The sequence below is a fragment of the Gavialis gangeticus genome, unplaced genomic scaffold (genome assembly GCF_001723915.1).
Source record: "Gavialis gangeticus isolate Ggan-Ray unplaced genomic scaffold, GavGan_comp1, whole genome shotgun sequence".
NCBI classification, from domain to species: Eukaryota; Metazoa; Chordata; order Crocodylia; family Gavialidae; genus Gavialis; species Gavialis gangeticus.
Genome location: NW_017728992.1, coordinates 96,420,876 through 96,428,404, shown reverse-complemented (window position 1 = coordinate 96,428,404; position 7,529 = coordinate 96,420,876). Strand labels below are relative to the sequence as shown.

At 49.0% G+C, this 7,529-nt stretch overlaps 1 protein-coding gene across 1 annotated transcript in view; it reads left to right on the top strand.

Moving 5' to 3' along the window:
- Window positions 1-7,529, top strand: part of SMCHD1 (structural maintenance of chromosomes flexible hinge domain containing 1) — a 188,403-nt gene that overhangs the window by 481 nt on the left and 180,393 nt on the right. The gene's annotated exons all lie outside the window — the stretch shown is intronic.

Sequence of the window (7,529 nt, the reverse complement as noted above, 5' to 3'; positions counted from 1 at the left end):
GGGCTCTGGCGGAAGCAGCTGAGCAGGTCCCCGCTGGGCGCCCCCTGCACAGGCGTGAGGCCGCGGGGCGGAGCCTGGAGGGATTTTCTCTGCCAAATCCCTCACAGGGAGCCGTCCTCCCCTCTCAGGGCCACTGCAAGGCACAAGATGTCTATCTCCTTTCTGGTGCCATGGGGTTTTTGTTTTTTTCCCTCAAAGAGAATGCAGGGGGGTGGTTCCCTTCCACACCCAATGCACCTCTGGGGTTTTGCATTTTTTTCCTTGAAGCTCTTTATATTAATACAGAGTCAATGAGGAAGGTAACTAGGATCTAGGTGTAACTATGGCTGCAATTCACTGCCTGCATGCCTCTGCCTGGGGCTTGCGGACAGCGGATTATAGCTCCGCCTGTCACCGCTGCAAGATCCCACCCCCGGAGCAGCTCTCCACCCAGCCACGTACTCCCCAGTGCTGCTGGAGCCGATTTCCATGGAAACCTTGGCCCGGCACTGTCACCCTGACTCTACTGGGGTCTCCATGGAAACTAGGCAGAGTCATGCAGACAGAGGCTGTTGGTTCCATGGCAAACTCCATTTCCCAGTCTGGCCCCCAGGCCAGAGTTTGCCTGCCCCGGAGTTATGCTGATGTTCTCTTACTGGTATTTCACATGTTTCTGTGCTGTGCTGTGCTGTGCTGTGCTGGTTGTCTCCCCCTCCTGCTATGTTTTTAATGCTTCCTCAGGGGCACTGGGGTTGGCAACAGCCAAGGGGTGGTGACTGGGGTGCACCAATGCTCCTTCTGAGGTTCCTGATTGGAGTCTTGCCCTTCTGCTCAGGGCCCCTACTGATCACCATATTTGGGGTCAGGAAGGAATTTTACTTCATGGTCAGATTAGTACAGACTGCGGTGGGCTTTGCTTTCCTCTGTAGTGGGGGGCGTGGGCCTCTACTGACCTCTTGACCGTATCTATTGACAACATTTCATAGAAGCAGGACTTTGGCTGCAGTGGTTCCCCTGCTTTACCTGCAGCAGGTTATAGTGTTAGGTCTGTTGTCAGGGTTGATAGTAATGTTATGTAGAGATTAAATTATGGTGTGTATAGGGATGATCCTGCCTCAGGCAGGGGTTGGACTAGCTGATTTCTGAAGGTCCCTTCTAGCTCTACTCTTCTATGACTCTGGAGTTGAGGGGCTGGTTGTGGGGAAAATGTGAAGATGGGCCATGGGATTTGTTATGTCTTAAGTGCAAAAAAATAAAGCTGTACAAGTCTAGTGTAAAAAGAAGGAAGGCAGTAGCCTTTTTTTTTTACTGGAGAGCTTGGCCTAACTGATTGGCTTCACCATGGTCAAGTGCAGCACTCCCTCCCACTCTAAACTCATGTGAGGATGCTGGGGATACTCCATGGGTGGCTTCACTAGCATGTTTTGTATTTGGTTTGGGGCTACTCGGGAATGTCCCAGTGACATGCTTTGGCACCGCAGTGTAGCTGCAGCTCTAGTGGAATTGATTTGTTGATGTTGAAGAGATGGGACTGAGTGGCAAAATGGATAGTGGGCTGGGCTTAGCTTACCCACCTCCCACAGTGACTAGATTCTATTATCTGCCCCTTCTTTGCCTTATGCTGGCTAGATGTGTTTGAATTTTGCTGTTGCTCCTGATATCAGGTCTTCAGGATCCAGGTTTTCATTTCAGCTTTTGTTGTGAAAAGCTGTCTTCTGCCCCAACTTGTTTCCAATCTTCATAATTGCAACAAGTTATTACACAGATTTCTGTATTTTCTTGCATGTAGACTGCCCCTACCCTTTATCCCCCTAAAAGCCAGCTGGGGAAAATTTGGGTGTGCATTGCATGGAAGGAAGTCCTGTGAGTCTGGAAACTTAGGTGGAGAGGGACAGAGCAGTGGCAGTATTAAATGTTGCAGCTTTGGGAGCCACAACCATTAAAAGTCCCACCACTCCCCCTTTTGCTCCCTCCTCCATGCCCCCCTGCTGCAAATTTCTGCAGCCGTAGGGAGCCTCCCCTCCTCAACTTTGTACTGTATTGCGGGGTTGGTCTGTCCCAAGTGTCAGGTTTGTGCTCCAGCTTCCTGGATTGGTCCTTGGTGCTCTTTACAGCTCCCAGAGTTAACATGCTGCATCGGGCCTGCCATGCGCTTTCTGGTGCTGTCGTTAGATTGGGCCCCAGCACACAGGCCTCAGGGTGCAACCCCTAGCCCTGAAGACCTCAGGCTTCTGCTGTTTAGCCATAAGCCATGGAAAGACTTTGTTTTTCTTTTTGGGACCTTGCAAAAATCGGATGCATGAATATTACCATATGTTTAAAAAAAAGAAAAAAAAGAGCTTCCTGGCTTGTTGTACTTAATATTTCTATGCAATTTTATTCACACCATGTTTCTTTCCATACATAATCTTCAATGTTCTCCATACCCTAATCACATCCTATATTTCTGCTGTATTATGCATACATGAGTTCGACTTCTGATTTTGTTTTGCCAGTAAAACTGACTTCTGTTGTCTTTGTTCATTTTTTCCCATTATTTCACGTAATGTCAAAATAGTCTACAAGCTGCCACCTTTACTCCCATGTCTTTAAAGCTTGCCTTTTGCTATAATATACCCAAAAAAGTATATGATAACCAGGGATCCTGGTTTTCCGTGATAAAAAAATCACAAATTCTCTGATTAACCATGGATTTGGGGATTTTTTTTAAGTTAAATGCCCCCCACAGCCCTGCTTGTGCCCCCTTGCCCCCCACCCACAGCCTCTGCCCTGCCAGAGGGGACCCCAGCTGCCAGGGCTGTGGGGCCAGGGACCCAGGTCCACAGCTCCCTGCCTCCAACGGAAGGCAGCAGCTGCTGCAGCAGGAGCACGAGCCAGCTCCCCCCCACCAGCTGCCTGCTTGCTGTGGGCTCAGGTAGGGCCAGCTCCCAGCTGCAGTGTGCACTCCCTGGGGGCAGAGGGGACCTGCACTCCCGAGATCTGTGGGGGGTGGGGGCAAGGTGTGTGCACACTCTGGGATCGTGCTCCCCACCCTGCTGCCCTCCAGAGTGCAGCGTGTGCAACCCAGCGTGGCAGCACACACAGGGATGTGCACGAAAGCTACTTGCCACTGCGAGCTCCACGCTGCCTTGGCCACGCTTGCCCTGCAGGTGGGGACAGCTGCGAGGGACGCAACCCTGAGCTGCCCCCATGCACACAGAGGAATTGTGGCCAGGGCAGCTTTCCAGCACAGCCCCGCTGTGCCCTGCCATGCCAGTCTCACATGCTGCCATCTGGAGGGCCTGGGGGAGGGCAGTAGGGTGGGGAGCCCAGCATTTGCAACCAAGGGTTTGCAGCTGATGGGGCACTCTAGGGGAGAGCGGAGTGCCCAGCTGGCTGCAACCCCCAGCCGGAGAGTGCCCAAGCTGGCTGGGGGCTGAGGGAGCAGGGAGGCTGCAAACCCCCTGCCTCCCGGCTGGAGTGCCCAGCCAGCTGCAAAGCTTCCCGCTCCCCACTCCCTCAGCCACCAACCAGCTTGGGCACTCCGGCCAGAAGTGGGGAAGGTTCACAGCCCCCTGGGTACTCTGGGTGGAGTGGGGGTTTGCAGCCTCCCTGCTCCATCAGCCCCCAGCCAGCTTGGGCACTCCCCAGCTGGGCACGGGAAGGGGCATTTGCAGCTGGCTGGGAGCAGCAGGGGATTGCAGCCAGCCGGGCTCTCCAGCCTGGAGTAGGGAGGCTACAAACCCCCTTGGCTGGAGTGCTCAGCCGGCTGCAAATGTCCTTGCTCCCTCAGCCCTTAGTCAGATTCCCCCACAGCCCTGCTCCACCCCACAACCCCCAAGACCCACTTACCTCCAAACAGAATGAGCCTGAAGCAGCCTCTGTTAAGTGTGAGCATCAGGCCCCACCCTTCCCCATCTCCCTTCCACTCAGGGCAGGGTTGGGGGGTTTCATCGCCCCTTTTGCAAAGAGCTCTTGCAGGCTGGAATTCAGCCAGCCTGCAGAGCTCTTTGCAAAAAGGGGAAATCCGTAGGTTTCTCCGCTAAAAGAGAAAATCCACATTTTCTCTGATAAAAATGGGAAGTCAGTGGTTTTCTCTGTTTTTCTGTGGGAAACAGAAAACCCAGATCCCTGATGATAACTTTCTGTCCTGCCAAGCCGTTGGATGCTTATCTTGCTGGGATCCTATGACCCCAGCTGACTTCCTGCCCTTTGGGTGGGGGGCTGGACTCAATGATCTTCCGAGGTCCCTTCCAGCCCTAATGTCTATGAAATCTAATATTGCTACTACTGATAACCAAAAACAATGAGCTAAAACAGTGGTTTTCAACCTTTTTTTAACAAGTGTACCCCTTCTGTCTCAAAGTTTCAGCTCATGTACCCCTTTATATTTTTTCTTGTTTTTAGGGCAGGGGACAGATAGAGGGCCTGTGGTGAGGAGGGGCATGGGGCAGGGGCAGGCGCTGCTTAGCTGGGTCGGTGTGGGACATGGGATGGAGCTGCAAGTGGCTCGTTTGGGGAGTGGGGAGTGGCTCCCACTGCTGCGCACATCCCCATAGGGTGTGGGGGGCATGTGCCCCCTGATTTGTGTGCAGGGTGAGCTGCCAGTGGGGGGGACGGAGTGGGGCAGGGACTGCCCAGCTGGGGAGGGGCACGAGACTGAGGGGGGGGGCACGCCCCATGTGCAAATCCAGGGGCAAGTTCCCCCCATATCCTCCCAGGATTCATGAAGTAGTGGGAGCTGCCACGCCCATGCCCCCCCCTCCCCCCCCATATGAGCCACTTGTAGCTCTGTTCTGCGCTGCGCTCCAGCTGGGTAGTACCTGCGTGCAGATCCCGGTCAGTCCCATGCCCCAGCCCCACTCCCTTCCCATAGGACAAATTTACTAGCCAGGCCTGGCTGCTCTCCCCAAGCTGAGCTGCACTCCTGGCCACCCATGTGATGCTCTGCAGCTTCATGAATGCACACAGAGTTCTGCATACCCCCTACGACAAGTACCCCTAGGGGTATACATATCCCTAGTTGACAACCACTGGGCTAAAACATCTTTTTTTCTCAGACACTACACTCTTGTTTTTTTAGACTGTAAACTCTTGGAGGAATTAACTTCTGGGTGTAACTCAGATGAACAAAAAATTGTCTGTGTTGAGAACTGCTTAGCTTGGTAGAGGCTATACTGAAATGTTTGAGAGGTCTAAGGAGAAATGATTAAATGTTTGTATCTATGGAGATATTGCATCACTAGTTGTTATCTGTATGCACTGCCTAATTAATTTGTCTCTATGCTGCTGCTGTATTATGCTAATCGTCCATCATATAAGTTACCATCATGTTATTGCTTATCACTTTCTTATATAAAAAGTATGGCAAAGTTCAAAAACTAGTTATTCGAAGGGTTGGTTAAGCAGACTCACTGACTGTCAGATGGATGGATTGATATACAAGGAAATCCTTTATTGAACATTGTTAGCAACACCTGGACCAATATTCCTGAGAGCAATTGCTACCAAATTTTCTCCTCATACAGGTGAATACATAACCAAATTACTGACTGAAGAGATTGAAAGTACAGGTCCCTCCAGGGTACAAGCCCTTGTAACTGCTAATGCGAGAAACATGAAAGCTGAGTGGCAAATATTAAAGGCAAAGTATCCTCGTTTAATAGTATTTGACTGTCTTGCTCATGGGTTGAATCTTCTGGCGAAGGACATAGTAAGTGTGAAGACAATATTGGCAAACTGCAAAGCAATATTGAAGGTATTCAGCAGTAGTCATTTTGTTCCTAATTAGACTTTGAAGAAATTACAGAAAGAGAAGGGGAAGGAAAGTGCACTTTTATTGTCAGAAGAAACTAGATGGGGCTCAGCTACAAAGTGTTTACATAGTTTGCTGCGCACATAGAACTGTTTGCAGTGTGCTTCAGTAGATGACACAGTATCCCAAATTATTCCTGTGAATAGTCAGAAGTAGATTCTCAACAACGATGTGTTCTGGGTTAGAGTTCAAGGAGCATTCAGGTTGCTACTACCAGTTTCAGTGACTATCAGGAAACTTCAAGGAGATGGACCAAGCCTTTCAGATATTCCAGAGATAGTCAGACAACTGAATGAAAATCTAATTGAGCTTTTGCCTTCTTCACCTCTCTCCGAAAAAGAAAAATAAGTAGTAAAACAAATGTTTACTAAGAAATCTGAGTTTTGCTCTTATCCAGTTCATTTGGAAGCAAACCTTTTGAATCCTCAACACCAAGGACAACATTTATCAGAAGATGAATTATCTACTCTCGATACAATTATGGAAGTAGCTAAGAATGTCCCCAACATCATCAAAAGCTCTGTGATGGCAGACGTTGTTGAGTACTGTGCAAAAGAAAAACTTTGGAGCAAAGACATCATTTGGCACACAGCAGAGAATATATCTCCTCTCACATGGTGGAAGGTATACTGTAGTGCCCAACTGTTGTGCGGGATTGCTTTAAAGATCCTAAGTGTTCCACCAATAGTAGCTTCTTGTGAGCAGAACTGGAAGGCTTTCAGCTCAATTGGGACAAAAAAGAGGAATAGACTTATCGAATTAATGCACTGCTAAGTTTGTTTCTAGTTCTCAAAATCTCCTGCTTCTGGAGAATCAGTCAGAAGCACAAGTGAAGAAAAAGCAGTGTGATGATAAGTTGCCCTTGCCCAGAGACTCATTGGTAAAACCATTCTTTAATGAGAGAGAATGTGGTTCACGTAGTTCTGAATCAGATTTGCCTCAATCTGATTTTGAAATGGAACTAATAAGTAGTGCAAGTGATTCTACAGATAGTGACAGTGAAACTGGAAATGCCACAATGACCTCAGCGGAAGAGAGTTAAACTCTGTTGAAGCAGGTGAGTGGACAACTACGGCATATCATGCACAGTTCTTTGGGTGTGCTAAAATTAGTGTGTCAACAGTTTTCAGTGCCTTTTTTCCCTTAAATTTAAACAAATAATGTAAAGGAAGTATATGTTATTGTGTATTGTCTTTACATTTTTACAAGTATTCCAATAAAAATAATTTATTTCTACATAAAGCTTTAAATGTGTTTGACTATAACATTTAAACCACATTAAGTGTGCTGTATGTAATTTTTTTTCCATAATCAAAGATAGGCTCAAAGTTTTCCAGAAAACCTGCATCTGTCTGTAACTCTTGAATGTGGTGGCATCAGTAGTTGAGAACCAGTTGGTGCTGCCTCAGCTTGTCCCAGTGGTTCTCAGCTGGTTGCCATTACTGCTGCAATCACAGTATTCACGCCATAGTATCTCTGATGGGATCTTTCAGTACCCTGGCTGAGAGTAACTGGTCTAGAGCAGTAGTGCTCAACCTTTTGTCACCCTTGCCTGGCCCTGTCACTCTTACTCTGGCACTGGGTGTCTGATCCAGTGCTCAGGGCCCAGGGTTCCCCACATGTCCAGAAATCTGGCAGCTGGCAAGTGATGGTACTGCTTCCCCAACACTAAATTTCCAAAAAGTGGGGAGCCCTATGGGGTAGATAACATGGCACCGTGAACTGAGGATTGAACACTGCTGGTCTAGGGGATTGC